At 42.7% G+C, this 16784-nt stretch overlaps 1 pseudogene; it reads right to left on the bottom strand.

Annotated features, from left to right (window-relative positions):
• Positions 1-7330: 7330 nt before the first annotated feature.
• The window catches only part of LOC101584605, a 51265-nt pseudogene continuing 41811 nt past the window's right edge, over positions 7331-16784 (bottom strand).

Genomic DNA, 16784 nt, shown 5'->3' with positions numbered 1-16784 from the left:
CACTTGTGTGTTTGTTAAATACAATATCTTTTTTTCAACTTATCAAGGAATATAAAGAAGAAATCCAAAATCAGGGACATTTTCAATGTCATACCTGATTAATTTTCAAGAAGTATCTCCATTTACATAAATGTGATACATTTGCTGCTCTATATAGTGTGATTGCAGTTAGGGAAAAATGACTCATCTACTCCTTTCAAATCCTCCCTGTTGACAAGTGAAACAGTTTTAATACAGACAGCACAACTGGGAGCTATAGGAGTGCTCCCCTGCACTCACTCCTGACCCACAATTGAGTGATGGCCCAGGGCCAACCCTGAGCCCTATTCCAGGTCTTATTATAGGGTGATCAAAATAAGAAAAAGAGACCCCAGGCTTTCCTGAGAAATTCTGGAAAAAAAATGTCCAAACCAAGACATATGCACAAGGGACTGCACAACCTACAGTAACCTTCCCCTGTAGCTCATAAAGTTCATGCATACAGGCTACATCCTATACATGCAATCATAATACAATGGCTTTGGGAAAAGACATGCACAATAGACACAGTAGACCTGACTCAGACCCTGTCAATTGTGCCATCAATCACACTCTGGAGGACCTGAAGGGGAGGCACCTTAAAGTAGGTCAGACATTTAAACCTCTACACTCCGTGTCTTCAGCACTTGTGTTATTTTCCTTTCACCAGTGCAAGGGATATTACTCTGTGCATACCATTGTCTCAATAATCTTTTCTGATCCTTGACATTGTGTCCTATGTCTAACTCTTTGTTGCACAGGAGACTCCATTCCCAGACCCTCAACTCCCTCCCTCTTCTTTTTCCCATTTTTGGGTCCTTGGTCACTCATTGTGGGTACAGATCACGCAGGCAAGTGTGGCTAGGATACTTACCTCTTGAAGACTCTCACAAAAGGATAACTCAGTCATGAAACAGCATTTTAGGCCTTTGAAGGTACAAGAATATGTCCATGCATTACACAGACTTATTTTCTATGTTTGTATGACCTTTCTCTTCCAAACCCACTGTAGCATGGGGATCCCTGCTTACTGACATGGAGACGTCCCAACTCCTCCAATGTACCAGCCATCTAGAAAACTTCCAAAGATCCTCCAGGAATATAGAAACAAGATGTTTTCCCCTCCCAGGTAGTAATAACAATTGTCAGTCCAAGATCTGCCTATGACCAGGTTCTAATGAAGGCCTGAAAAGAAAGTGGTCCCCAAGATTCCCACATGGAAAAAGCACTTCCACAACCCTCTTAACCACATCATCTGCCTTCAAGGTAAGATAGATAGATAGATAGATAGATAGATAGATAGATAGATAGATAGACAAATTGCCTCTCCAAGGTAAAGCCAAAAACACCTGAGACACCAGAAAACAAAGAGGGCAGACCACGAACCCCATACACCCACAAAACAGTGGCTAGTCTTAAGTTTCTTTTCAGAAAAGTAAAACACCCACCTACATGCTAAGTCAGATAAATAAACTGGCTTGCTCCTTAGAGATGAAAAGAAAAATAAAATTAGTTCTATCCTGAAAATAGGATTTCTCTTTGCTTGTCTTGTGTGACTAGTTCTGCTGCCCTCTTATTTGCCACAGCATTGTGGTATCATTTTTGAAACCCTTGCCCCAAGATACAGGATGACTTCTTTCAGCATGCTCTTGTTCAACTTTAGCCTGGCAGCCTCTTTAGTAGCTGAAGGAATGACTCTAAAGGAGATGATGAGCAGCTCTTATCTGCACAAAACCTTAAATCTAACCCATCTCATTAAATGCTTCTAATCCAAACCTGGCCAAGGACTGTTGGCTTTATCTCTTCCCATCCTCCAATCAGTGTACTGTGGCGCCTGTCTCAGCTTGACTTTGGGCTATTGGAAAGATTACTTTCCACCCCAAATACAAAGGGGGCCATCATTTTCAGTGTCTTTAGATGGCTTATATGATTCTCAGCTAAACAAAATATCCAATGTACCTTTAACAGAGAGGTCTGTTTTGTCCTCCTATCAAAAATAACCCTACTCAGGTTTCTTTCACAAAACCACCCATTTAGGGCCCAGTATCCATTCACATGCTTAAGTTCCAGGTGACTCGTTGTGTAATGAAATGGGGCCAAGAACAAAATTTAGGTCCATTAGAATACTCTCTTTTGCAAACAAATCTTAAAAGTAAAGCCTTCATGGGACTGTGCCAGTCTCTGGGTAACCCAAGCCATGTTCTTTAAAAATGTGGTGTAGTTTTCATGGAAGCCATCTCTCTACATATAAGGGTTAGGAAATTAAGGATTGGGTTATTGCCAGGGGAAAAAAAACATTCAATTGTACTTCTATGTTCCTATGGCAGGATTGCTCTCAGCCCACTATAAGTAATTGTTTGCTGGTGTCTGATCATGAAAATTCAACAGAACGGGTATTAGCAAATACCAAAATAAATTGTATATATACATAGAGAAAACAGAGCCACAAGAGCTGTTCTTGACACTTCTATGGGCCCTTTGGATCTCCGACTGAAGGCACATTGGCAAGGACTTTATCTGTCTATGAAAATAAAAACAACCCTACCCACATGTTCTATATTGAAAATAATTTCTTTTTTGATACTTAAGAACTTTTCTTTCTGTGTGGCACTGATTCCTATTTGCATCTTCCAGCCAATTGGACAGGAACATGTACCCTCATGTATCTGGCCCCAGAGATCAATGTCACGCCTAATAACCAATCTTTGCCAATCCCTTTAGCCACCAGGACAAGAATCAAATGAACTATAAAACTCATTCCTCTCTTAGTGGGTTTTGGGGTAACAACTGTAACAGACGCTAGAAACTAACTGCATCCATCTCCTATTACCAAAAGTTGTCTAGAGACCTGGCAGACAGGCTGGAAGAAATCACTCAGAACACTGTCATCCTCTAAAGTCAAATAGATTCACTGGCAGCAGTGGTGCTACAAAACCAGAAGGGACTAGACCTTCTGACTACTAAACAAGGGACATTATGTTTGTTCCTAGAAGAAATGTGTTGTTTTTATATCAATACTTCTGAAATATAGATGCAGCACAAAAGCTAGCCAACTGTGCTCCACCAAGAATTACCTGAACCATGGACAGAGAACTGAAAATTAGGCAAGGAAATTAGGTTACTTCCTCTGGTGGGGCTATTGTTTCTTATACAATCACTATTTGGACTGTTCATACTTAATCTTTTGCTTGAATTTGTTTCTTCTAAACAGCCAATGAATTACAGATGATGGTCCAAGCCAAGGAATAAAACTTGTCTTCATAGCTAGACCTTATCAATGCATCCTCAGAGATGAAGTATGGTTCCTTTTGCCCCCTAAATCAGTCATTCTATGTAGAGTTTCATAGTCTCTACATTGGTAGGATCTATGATCCTACTCAGTAAGAAGCAACTATTGAAGATGGACTTTCACCCTTAGCACCTCTTAAAAATTTGGGGGGACAAGATCTCTCAGCAGGGGCATAATATAGACAGCACAGTTAGAGGCTATGGGACTGCTCCCCTTCATTCACTGCAGGATCACTCCCCTGCACTCATTTGAACCGGAAGGACATACTAAAGACAACCTCAGTGCTATACCAGGGATTCTGATAGGGTGATAAAGATAAAACCCCAAGCCAGCTCTGGAAAATTCCAAGACTTGCAAACCAAAATTCATAAGCGCTAGACCTCCTACATAACCTATAGTAATCTTTCTTCCCCTGGATCTCATTAAAAATTCATGCATATGGACTACATCTTATATATATAATTATAAGAGAGTGAGTAACTGGAAAAGATATGCAGAATAGAAACAATAGCTATGACTCAAAGTCCTGACAGTTATGTCAGTTACACTCTGAAGAATCCCAGGGGAGGCGCTTTAGAGCAGGCAGAACATTTAAACCTATCCCCTCAGTGCTCATGCCATTTTCTTTCCACAGTGTGAGCCCACTCAGGCCTAGAATACTGTCACCTTAATAAACTTAACTGCCATCTTCTTTCCATCACGTGTTGTTCAAGTTTTTTCCTTCACACAAAAGAATCTAAGAACCTGTCCCCAAAACTGATAACACTCAGTACAGCATGAATACAAACCACCCTCTTTAAACACTTAAAATAGTGAAGTTTGAAATTTAATCATTTGCTAATATGGGATTAATTTAACCCGCCAATTTAAACATTACAAAATATATGTATCAAAACAACAATCATCTCATTAATATGTGCAATTTGATGTTTTATGTATCAGTCAAAATAAATTCAATTACATAAGTGTTAACTTCATGTAATCAATAATACTTCAATATTTGTTGTATACAAAGATACATATAAAATGATTGGTGGCTGAGAACTTAGAAATAAAAATACCATCTGCATCAGCATGATGAAGAATTGGTGTATTAGATAAGGAGAAAAAGATGTACAACAAGCCAAAAAGAATTGATTTGCAAAATCCAGTGTTGGGATTGTCAAAGTAAAAATGAGGAATAACTCCAAGGCCGGAGAGCAAAATATTCCAACCTGACACACACCACCTCACTTGAGGAACAAAATGCAAGTTGACAGCAGGAGCTCCCTGAGGGACACACATGGTTCTCCAAAGACATGGTTCTCCAAAGGAGAAAATTCACAAACCTTTTAAAGTCTCCAGAAGGAAGGAGGAGAGTCATCAAGGAGCAAACTACAATAATACAGAGATATCTTCCACAAGTTTCAAGTGTAGCTTTCAGAGAGATAGAGAAACTTCCCAGGAGAATCAGGTACTGTGTCACTGCCAGTGAGGCCAAAGATCCACAGAGCTTAATATACATATTGTAACTTTTTATTCAGCAGTCACATGACAAAAAATGCAAATGCAGTGCAGCATAGAGGCCAAAGATAAACGGCTGTAAAGGGGACTTATAGTGCTATACAACTGACACTTGCCATTTTACAAAGCCTCAGCTCCCACACAAGATCACACACTCCAATTAGTGGAAGTCAAATAACCCTGGAGCTCTTTAAATGCAAATATGGCCTCTTTGGAAAGGCTTCAGTTCACAGGATGATGCCCAAGTGTGGAAAACAAGCTCCTCAGGCTGCAGCAGGCAAGTAGTAAAGGGCTGGGCAACGGTTGGAAAGTTCAGTTTTATCTTAAAAACAAGGGGGAAACCTTGGAAGACTTTGAAGCAGGGCATTGACAAGCTAGAGTCCAGTCTGAGGACAAACCACACAACATTCTAAAGAATTATTTAGAAGCAGTAAGGGCAAATGTCTTTTGACATAAATAATACTTCCCTTGCACTATCTAAAAATTGTTCATCAAATTTTTATTGAACTATTTGAAAAAATAATCGCAAGTTGTTTTCATGCAATTAATGTTTTCACCATAAGCAATTTTTCATCTCTTTCCTAGGATGAGACAAAACAGAAAATAACCTATTTACAGATGATAGATATGTATGTATGTATGTATGTATGTATGTATGAGAAAAAGAAAGAACATCCTCATTACCAAATGATACAAGAAATGAGAAATAAGAATGCATCACAAATTTTAAAAATGAACATTTTCAGTTAAATAGAGCATTATGTAATGACACCTTTAGAATTTATTTATTTAATTTATTTATTTATTTTTGGCAGAACCGAGAATTGAACTCACACCCTTGTGCTTGCCAGGCAAGTGCTTATTCTACTGAGCTATCTCCCCAGTCCCTAGAATTCCCTTTTTTATTCAAAGAATACAAATGATCTGTTAAAAGATGTCCTGAGCCGTGTATGGCGGCGCAACTCTGTAATGACAGCAATGGGGAGGTTGAAGCAAGAAGCGGATCACTACAAGTTCAAGGCCCACACTATCTAGTGAGTTCAAGATCAGCCTAAAATGCATAGCGAGAGCCATCTCAAAACATAACCAACAACAACAAAAAGTAGTCGTTTAATTGTTTTAGAAGACGAATAAAACAGAAAACAAATTTTTGCCACAAAATGATTTTTGAGAAGTCAGAACCATAGTATGATACAACCATACAGAAATACTCTAGGGTTGAATCATACTTTGTTTACTGCTTCCTGCGTGCTGTGATGCACATGGAAGGCGGAACTCCGCAGCAGACGCACGGATGCACAAGTCGTCCTTTCTTACCGCGTTAGCACAGCACACTGAGCGAGCTTTACTCTCCGTGCTGCACACACGCGTTCACCGCCCGCCTCCCGCCCACCCACCCAGCCGGCGTGCGCATGCGCTCTGCCCTCCGCGGGCGCGCGCCTCCCTTGAGTGCGGCGTTCACGTGTTACGAGCTCGCGCGTCCTCCACGCTGGCTGTCGCGGCGGCTGGAGGCTTCCCAGACCCCGAACCCTGCAGGAGCCGGGAAGAGCCGGCCTCCGCCTCCCCTCGGGCGGAAGTGCGGGGAAGCGCCCCGCCGGGCGTGGAGTGAGGAGGGACGGGCGGGAGGGATGGGGCTCGGCCGCGCGCAGCCTGGGGGGCTCCGGGGGAGCCAGGACCGCGGGCGCCGCTCGCTGGGCGTCTCCCGGGCCGAAGCTTGCGGTCCTGCGGCAGATCTCCGCCGCGCTGGGCAGCGTGGAAGCCGTTTCCTGACCCCCGAGAAGGTCTGGCAGGAAGGCAGGCGGGGACGTGGAGGCCGGCTGTGGCGCCGCCGCGTGGCCGCTTGTCTCCCGTCCTCCACCTGCTCGGTCGGGATGAGAGGCAGCGAGCCCCTCAGGTCCCCTCTCCTGCTGCCCTGGATGAAGGACTGTGAGGTGACCCTGCAGCTTCCTGATGCAAGCAGGCAGCGTGAAGTGTCACGACCCTTGTAGACCCCAGGGAACTGCGAAGCCTGCAGCAGAAGTGCTGTCCTGCTCCCTCCTGGCGTGCCCAACCCCTCTCTTACCAGAAAATTGATGCTATCCATGATGGGTGGTTTGTCATGGATATCCACTGAGAATGCAAGGGGAGACGGTACTTGGAAGCTTGCTTGTACCAGACAGGCTTGGCTGTGATCTCTGCCAACCCCCTCTGCGGTAGATCTGGCAACCCTCCCCTCCTGTCTATCTGAAACTCTTCCTTTTGACTAGGCCTCCCCTCCCTAAAGTTAGGGCATGGCAGGGCCTCTTCCAGGCAGGCAGAGGGGCAGCACAGGCCAGCACGCAGCCTGCGGTCTTCCTCTTCCTCCACCACCTTCCAGATCTGCCTTCTGCAGACGGGAAGAGGTAGAGCAGGATGCTTCAGGGCAGGGCCGACAGGCTATTTGGGAGGAGCTCCAGCAGATGGAAATGGGAGGCTGGGAGCCTCTGCCACCTGCGGCCCTAGAGGCTTCACTCAGGTGAAGGGGATGGCGCAGCAGCAGGCTTACTCTCCCCTTGTGAGGAGAGTTGAGGATGCGGGATCCGGGAAGGATGATGGCACCACCTCCTCCTTTGCAGGCTTTACCTTGAATTTTATGCTTAATCGCCAGGCGGGCATGGTATTCTAGGAGCAAAAACAGGGCCATCTGGGGGGTCAGGCCTCAGGTTTTCTATGATTTTATAACTCTAGGTGGGCCAGCCCTAGTAATGGTGTCTAGGATTATAGTCTTCCTGTGCTTGCTAGGGGGCAGCTCAGGAGAAAGTTTAGGAGAAGGTACATCCAAGTGGAATTGTGGATACCCTAAAACCTGCAGTAGTGTCAGTTATATTATGGGGTTGTGGGTGAGCAACTTTCATATTACAATTTGTAGGTCAAAAATGTTGCACCACAAGCCTGGTTTTCGGGTAGAAAAGGGTATGACCCAGTAACATAATACAAGAATATTTGAGGTCAGCATACCCTGCTATGCAGATGCACAAGGTGACATTCTACCTGGGAAAGAGCTTTAACCCAGTCAGTGATCTTGGTATTTCCTTAGGAGTCCAGTAAGACGCTGTCAGGGTTGATTGAGTTCTCTGTGGACAAACCTTGGCCATGCCAGTGCTGCATGGTGCCTGCAATCTGGAGGGATGCTCTTTGGACCGCCTCAGTGAACACATGTGTGGTTCCCAGACATGTAGCCTCAGGTCTCCTGCACTCTCATGTTCTCGTATAAGGTGTAGTTTATGAATTCAGCGATTGAATGACTGTAAGCTCCTGTAAGATCTCTACCTTGCCAATAAAGAAGCCAAGTTGCGCTTTTGCCTTTTGTAGCACCTTGATGGTGACCGATGTCTCTGTGCCGAGGTGTCCTGCCAGCAGGATCTTGGCAAAGCCGCCCTCGACAATGGTATGCACTTGATGGTTTTGAGTGAAGGATGCTCTTTCCACTGGAGTTCGCTGTGGCCCCCAATCCTAATGGTAGTTCGTTGTGCTCGACACCTGTGTTGTGAATTTTGTAGCTGTTGCCTGGAGCAAAGCTGTTCCCCTTTCTTCAAGCCAGGAAGCAGACAATAGGGAACGGGCCAGGATATTCATATCCTGTTCAGTGGCTCCCACATGACCTACCTGTGTGCCATTAGGCTGCACCTCCTGAAGGGTTCACAGCCCCCTGTTAGTGCCAGGGCTTGTCACTTGAGCCTTAACACATGCCTTTATGAGACATTGAAGATCTAGACTGTAAAGCCACCTAGTTTTCCCTCTCAAGGGATGCAGGAAGGATTAGGAGGTGGTAACTGACATCATTTTCTGCCTGACCACCTGTCTTGGTCTTGGCCCTGCAGGGGACCTCACAATTAGGGCAGAACTTTGCACCTCGCAGGGCCTGGAAACTATGGGCTGAGGTACACAGTGAGGGGCAGGGACACATCAAGGAGTTGTGTGTGGGTGACCCATAGCCACATGAGCTAAGAAAGGTGCCAGCTGGGTTTTACCCTTTGACACAGGGTACCACCAGGAAAACCAGAGAGGCACAAAATGCAAGTGACAGTCACTGGCCCACAGTGCTCAAAAAGAAGCAGAAGCCCCCAGTTGAATAGAGAGCACTCAGGAGTGGTAGGGACTGTGGCAGGCCAGAGAACCCATATTTCCAAAACTCCTACTGATTGTTACCCCTTACAAATGAGTTTAGGTTCCCCATGGTTCTGGAATGCAGATCTGATATTTATGTACTGCTTGAGTAAGTGTTGGCAACTAAGTAATAAAATATATGTCAAAATGAGATGAGGTGGCACATCCCTATAATCCTACCCCTTAGGAGGCTGAGGCAGAGGGATTATGAGAGCAAGACCAGCCTGATCTACATAGGGAATCAATCCCAAACTGCACTGTCTCAAAAAAGTAATAGGAGTATATGTGTGTGTGTGTGTGTGTGTGTGTGTGTGTGTGTGTGTGTGTGCGCGTGTGTACATGGACATGTGTACATATATCACAGAAGGACAAATGAAACACAGCAATCAGTAGAGCCCAGGGCCTGGGTTTATGGTGTCTGCTTTAGAAATAAACTGTTGCATGGCTGCCTAATGACAACAATAATAAAATCTGACATCTTAAGTGTGAGCAGTTGACATACCTCTCCTCCCAGCTTTGTGGGAGGCTGAGGCAGGAGGATCACAAATTCAAGTGAGGCCTTGTCTCAAAAGTAATGAAGGGCCAGGGAAGTCACTCAGTGGTAGAGAGCCTCTGAATGACATCCCCAGTACCACCAAAAAATCAAAACAAATGCTGGCCTAGGCTTCCTGGGCTCATATCTCTATATGAAGCACCTTACATGTGTCATTCTAAGTATCTCAGATGCCCTGTGACAGCACCGAACTACTCCCAAGGGCATAGAGCAGAATTCAGGCCCCAGGTCAGGGCACCAACAAATGGGTCCAATGTTTCATCATCTTTTACAACAAAAAGTGCTTTGGACCCTTTCAGGTCCCTGGAATAGGCCTTTATCTTACATCCTATCCCACTACCATTGAATTGTGAAAATTTGACCTAATGTGTGTGCTGATTCTTTTGAGTTTCTTGGTAATGTGCAGAGAGCTTCATATGCTACAACCTCAAGAGTGCAGGATCTTACATTTATATCCATCACGAGGCATGCATTTGTCACATAGTAGGTGTTCAGTAGGCATTTCTCGATGGAGTCAATGACCCTTTTATTTTCTCTCATTTTAGAGGAAGGCAGGCATTTGATTTTATATCAGAGGATTGTCTGAGTTGGGCCCTGAGAACAGTTAACATTGCAAGACAGGAGAGTAGCAAGGAATTCCTACGAAGAACCCCTCCTTGCCAGCAAACCATATAAATACTGAAAGGCTTAGCAAGCAGAGTGGACGTGCTGTTTATACAAGACCCTGATCAGGAAAACAGTGGAGTGCTGCTGAGCTGTAGTATACCTATGCTGGCTTCCTTCCCATGTGTCAGTGCTCTGGTTGACAGCTGGGATTTGTCTGTGTCACGGTGCTGAGAAGATGCACTCTCTGAATGGCTCATTTTGTTGTTTTGATTTTTTTAATTTTCAAGGGTTTTTTGTCTGACTTATTAAAATTTTGCTGAGTCAAGAAATTGTATTTGTGTTTTTTTTACGATTTTGCCATGCAGAATAATTTTGAGTCTTATGTAGGAAAATGGATACACTTTAAAATCATAATGTTAAATGAAATAAATAAGACACTCCAGGTTAAATATGTTATGATTTTTCTTATATGAGAGACCCAGAATACAAACAAAAAGCAAATAAAGGGTAGAAAATAGAACACAAGAAGATAGAACTTTGGCAAAATGGGAGCGGAGCAAGATAGAGGGTGGGGAAGGAAATGGGAAGGGAATAAAAAAGAAAGAACTAAGATGTATGATGTACATGTATCCCCATGATGAATGTAAGTAATCACAATGCTCTGCAAATATGTACTAATAATTTTCAAAAGAAAAATAAAAAACAGGGGGTACTACCCACTCGTCCCCCTCCCCAGTCCCTCTCTCAGGACAGGAGCTTTCTTTCTCTCAATAAATATATTCTGCTCATAACCTCTGTTTGTTCCTAAAATTTATTCTTTGGTTTTAAAGAACACAAACTCATGCAGGTCAAGTCCAGAGATCAGGTTTTTCTCTATGTCATTTGGAGGTTCCCTGTATTGTTTGGAGGTCACCCACCTGAGACCAGTTTTTCTCCCTGTATCATTTTGGAGGTCATCCACCGAGATCATTGGATGGAGGTATGAGTTTGCTTTTCTTTCATAAATTCAGGATTGGGACTTGCTTAGGTAACAAATTTATGTTTCAAATGTTAATATGTCTTTGCCCATTTCTCATACTTGTTCATGCTTTGCCTCATGCAGTTTTGCTTCACGTAGTACTGTTAAAATTGCTTACAATTGCCTTTGTTTTGTCTCTTATATTGTTGGTCTGAAAAATGGGATCTTTTAGCCGGCTCAGACTTAGAATATTTACATGCCTGCATATGAAAAACGGGAAGCCTCCTAGTGGAAAGACTTGGAGGACAGGTTTCACTGGGATGGACTGGTTCAGATCCCCCTCTACATGCTAGAGGAAATGTCAGGCCTGATCTGTTTCAGTTTCCTTGCTTTGACTTTATTCCTAATTTTCCCACCTCTTTGTACTTTCACTTTTAGAGGCATGTAAAATTAGGAAAACCCTGACCATTCCAACTCTATTTATCAGGAAAAAGATAAACACCCCTCTGATTTCTTAAAATGTTTAATAGAGGGACTGATAAAACATAGTTTGTGAGATGTTAGTTCAATAGACAGATTACTCCTACAGATAAGTTGAAGAGCTACAAAAGATAGCTTTTGCTCCAGACAGCTCATTTGATACTTTGGTAAAAACTGTTTAAGTGCCCTATAATTGGAACTGGGAGAAAACCAAGGAGAGAAAGCAAAGAGATAAAAAATGGCTGCCATTATTGCAGCCTCAAAACAGACCCTATGTCTCATTCTCTTGGCTCCAAGAAGAGAATGAATCAGCGATGATGACATTCATCTACTACCACTGTCAGAAGCCAGGCCACTGTAAGATGGACTGCCTTAAGAGGCCCACAAGCCATACCCTGACTGCCAATGCAGCCACTAAAAGTGAGACTGCACTCTGAGGTGGAGGCCCCAGAGCTCAGACTCAGCTTCCCAGGTGGTCTGGTAGGACTGAAGGGCCTGGCCTACCTCTTCCCACTGGCCAGACTATTACCTCTACCTGCCATCTCCAAGGAGGAGCCCTGAGTAATCATGACTATAGGAGGGAAAAGAAACCCAGCCTATTGCTGGACATTGGCACAAGTCTCTCGTCCTTCTCCAACTCTGACTTTCCTTCCAGTCATCGTACCTCAATAGAAACAGACTTTAGAAGATATATTGCTTTAGCTGTAACTGAGGTAATGCAATATATTCAAGTTGTTTACTAAATGATGATGCTGAGACTGATGTTTTACAAATGTAATATATTGTTATTTATGTGTAAGACTTAAAGTATTTCACTAGTTAAAACAGGTTCCCACGGACAGATAACCTGTCCGCATAAAAATGTTCTAAAGAAACTGGCTTATGCAGTGTCCAATAGCTTTGGGCCTATAGATAGAGCCAGGCATGGTATTTGTGATTTAAAACTCAGAGCAACAGTGTTGAAAGGAAAAATCCCTTGGTAGTGCCCCTTGCTTACCATGGGGGCCATGTCCAAAACACTGAATGGGACATTAGTTTAATGTGACTAACTGCTTTGTACTTCATGATGAATATGTAAGCCTGGTTGATTTTTAATAAGACTCCAGTATTTCATGCTGATAGTTAATACATATGTGACCTCTCTTAACTAAAGCTAGAGGGACTTACAGCAAACTATCAGACTCCGGGTCTAAGAGCTAGTGAGTTATAATGGCTAGATCTCAAAAAGGTTTATAAATGTACCTGTTATCTTGAATGTTCTTGCTTTGATTATATATGTTCTAATCTCTCAGATAATTTGTTATTTCTAGAAGATACCAAAACCCAGGTAATCATGCAGGTAAAATCTAAAACCAAAGGTTATATGTTGCTCAGTAGGCCCCAGATATCTGACACAAGCTGTAGAAATAAGAAGAGTTTTCAGGAATGAATTGGTCTCAGTTGAGGTGTTTCTAGAAAGGATACAGAATGGAATTATAGATGGAAAATAAGAATGGGGATACTAGCAACCTATAGGAAAGCAGAAATGTCCACAGCTGCTAGAGAAGGAAAAAGAAAGTGTTTATGATGGAGTCAGAGCAAGTTTCAGATTGAAGTGGTCATGTGTCTTCCCTCGCAATCTGAGGGAATCCATGTTAACTGCTAATATGAGGAGAAATTCTGTTAAAATTTCAATAGATGCTTACACAGATTTGTCAGTAGTTACCCAGCCAGTGGCCCACTTGCAAACAGGAAAACACTGTTTTCCCTATGCCCTGTAATTCATGTTCCCCAGAAAAAATAGGAAAGGCCAGTTTGTTTGAGACAGTACCCAATGGCCATGGAAGATAAAAGGATTAAATCTCACATTTAAGAGATATCTGCTAATAGACCAACAAAATGTTCTGACTAGTGTTTTCATTTGGCCAATGCATGTTTAATAGTTTCTTTGCCTTTGTCTTTAGATTCAAAGCTGTAATAAAATGCCTGGTGTCTATTGAGGGCCTTTAGATAGAATCACTGAAGAAAATATCTGACTGCCAGTCAACAACTACGACCCGTTTCAACTTGAAGAAGCCAGAGCGGTCATCATCCGTAGTTCCCTCACGGCAGTTCCGGTTACTTCTTCAGAAGGGGGAATGCTGCAGGCAGCCGGGGTAGGCAGAAATATTATAGGCAGTCAGACAGGGTCAGGCCCTCAAGAAGAGAAGATGGACGACAAGGTGACTTTGCAACTTGGAAGAGACAGACACTCCCATATGGGCCACACCTCAAGACCAAGAAAAAAAGAGGAAGCACAGCTATATACTTCCCTAGGGATGGGCATTAGGGATTGATATCCTAAATCGTATCAATCAACTTGAAAGAGCCCAAATGAGTCACTAGCCCAACCCCCAACAGGAAGAGATCCTGTTCCGTATTTGTGCCCGCTTGCAACGTGACTCGCTTTCCCATTTGATACTGGATTTAATCAATTTTACCTGAGCAATGGTGCATGTAATCTCATTGGTTGACCATAGTTTTGTCCCACCTCATGCCCAACTAAGCTAGTTCCCATGTCTTCTCCACCACCTTAGACCTGCCTCACCACATGGTTTTCCTCCATAAAAGTCCCTGCAAGAGACAACTTCCAGGGGGAACTACCCACTCCGCCCCCCCACCTCCTGTCCCTCTCTCAGGACAGGAGCTTTCTTTCTCTCAATAAATATATTCTGCTCATAAAAAAAGAAAAAGAAAAAACAAGTGCATATGGTGATAGCTCACTGATTGTGTCAACTTGAGTGAGGAATGCACAACTGAATTGGCTCAGCATAGTTCTAGGTATGGCTGAGGGGATTTATGAAAGAAAGAAAACCCACCCTGGGTAGGCTTGTCACCTGGATGATATAAAAGGGAAGAGGAAGGCTTGCTGCTTTTGTTTCAGAGAAGTACTTTTTCACCTTCACCTTGGATGACATCTCCTGACCTCCACATCAGACCTGTCAGCCTTCCATCACAGACACTCTGGCCTGATACAGACTTGCACGGGTAAATGCAGTGAGCTCCATACCAGGCCTTGTCTGGCTCCTTCAGATCTCCTGCATGCCAACAGCCCTTTTGCATTCTCTGCACCTTACTCTGTGGGCAGCCATCATAAACCCATCTTGTAGACAGATACTTGTCTTCAATTTCCAAATTCCCAGAACTTAGATCAAGTCATTACTGAGAGTCAAGCTAGTACAATTCCAATCTGAAAATAGCATTTCCATTTATTAGAGGGCAAACAAAATTCTAACTGCAAATGCAACTAACTTGTACACTTTGTTTCTTGAGAAGTAGTCCAATATCCTCCTCTGCCTGTAAAATGTACTACTACTTTTTCATGCTGTAGCAAAATATTACAAAGCATTTCATATGTCCTATCCTTGCATTGATGTGAATGAATTTAGTTATTGATTTTTCTACATCTTTATTTATTAGTATTACTAACTTTGATTCGCTCAGCAATCTTTATTGGACTTTTTCCAAGAGGGCATTGTTTTTATTAAGATTCTTCAAGGACATGAATTTTTTATATTAACAAAATATATGTCTAAGTTAAATTTAAATATGGTTGACAGAATTGTTTGTGCAATCTGTGGGCTTTAGTGAAAACATTACCTTAAGCTAAAATCTATTTTAATTGCAATAAAGTTGTCTTTCTTCACTGCCCTAGACATTTTTAGCCCGGTGTAAGCATCAATTTATATGAAAAGTGGTTGCCATAAGTGACCTAAGTATTCCACAGTTACAATAGGGTAAGTCTAGGTCCACAAGAAATCCAGAGTGTAGAATGGCATGAGAAGTCATGGAAGTGAGCATACAACAAAATATTTTTTTATAAACAGTCTCAGTTACTGGGACAAATACCCAACACCCAAAATGAAGGAATGGTTTATTTAGCTCACGGTTACTGGAGGGTTCAGTCCATATTCAGCTAGCTCCAAGGCAGAGCAGCACATAGCAGAGAGCAACCTTTCATGGCAGTGGCAAAGAGCAAGAGCAAAGGGAGGCAGGTAGCAGCAGCTCTAGCAGCTAACTTCTTTTTCCTCCTTAACATTGAAATGCAAATTCCCTGCCCCAGGGCAGGTGCAGTATCTACACCCACAATTATCACAAACTCCAGAAACTGCCCCATGACTGCATGAGGCTTTGGGGGGGGCCACCTGTACACAAATCATGACATAAACAAATTGTGAAATTTAAACTTTTAAAGATGCGTGAAAGAAAAAAGATGAAACATCTATTTCCTCATTAAGGGCTCCTTTATCGTTTAACACCTTTGAACCTCACTTATAGCATAAAACAATGGTTCTAAGCTGTAGTATGAGAATCTTCACTGTTCAAGATCCATCCAAGGGCTACAAGCAGCCAAATACTACTGTTTTTTGCTCTTTCTATTTTTATTCTCCTCTAAGTGTTCAGTGGAATATATCATAATGACACAGTTACACTGATAAATAGGGCATAGCTCTAATGACTATCAGAATATATGTGCAGGCATGTATTTTAAATCTTTCAGGTTTAAATTCTAATATAGTAATTATTAATAGATACCACACAGTTAAAAACAGGATGTCAGAGTAAAACTAGCATCAAAATACAGTCTTTCTTGGATCTAGAATCAAGACACCTGGAAAACAATTTAGTAGGGAGAAAAAAGACTTATATCTCCGGAAATTGGAGGGAATTGACAGGAAAACTAGAAACTACAGAGAAACTGGAGAAATAGCACAATACAGAGAAAAAGACAAAGCTATCTGGAAAGTTCACGCCACCTCTCAGGGAGCTAGCACATAGTAGGTCCAGAGAGCATTGCCAGCCACAAGGAAAAGCAACAGACCAGGCCAGTAGCACTAGCCCCAAGAAAAGCCCATAGTTGCTGTAAACTGCAAAAACAGTATGTGATTCTACTTCGAAAGTGACTTTCTGGGGGTACAATAAAGAAATTAAAAATACCTTTGACATTTTTCATATCCAGTATGCAATGAGGACATTGAATCAAATAGGAATTTCCAAAAGAGAAAATGAACTGGGGAGAAATATTAAAAAGGTAAAAATCAGGAGCCGAGGAGATGGCTCAGTAGAATAAGCACTTGCCTGGAAAGTGCAAGGGTCTGAGTTCAATCCCCAGTTCTGCAAAAAAAAAAAAAAAAGCAATGAGCCTTTTACAGCCTTATACAGCTCAGCATATTAATATAGCATTGCTTTAGGGTTGGAGAGATAGCTCAGTGCCATAAGCACCTGCTTGGCAA

Source organism: Octodon degus, unplaced genomic scaffold (assembly GCF_000260255.1).
Source record: "Octodon degus isolate 3935 unplaced genomic scaffold, OctDeg1.0 scaffold00144, whole genome shotgun sequence".
NCBI classification, from domain to species: Eukaryota; Metazoa; Chordata; class Mammalia; order Rodentia; family Octodontidae; genus Octodon; species Octodon degus.
The sequence above is the reverse complement of the archived record's forward strand: the minus strand, read 5'-3'. Positions and strand labels throughout refer to the sequence as shown.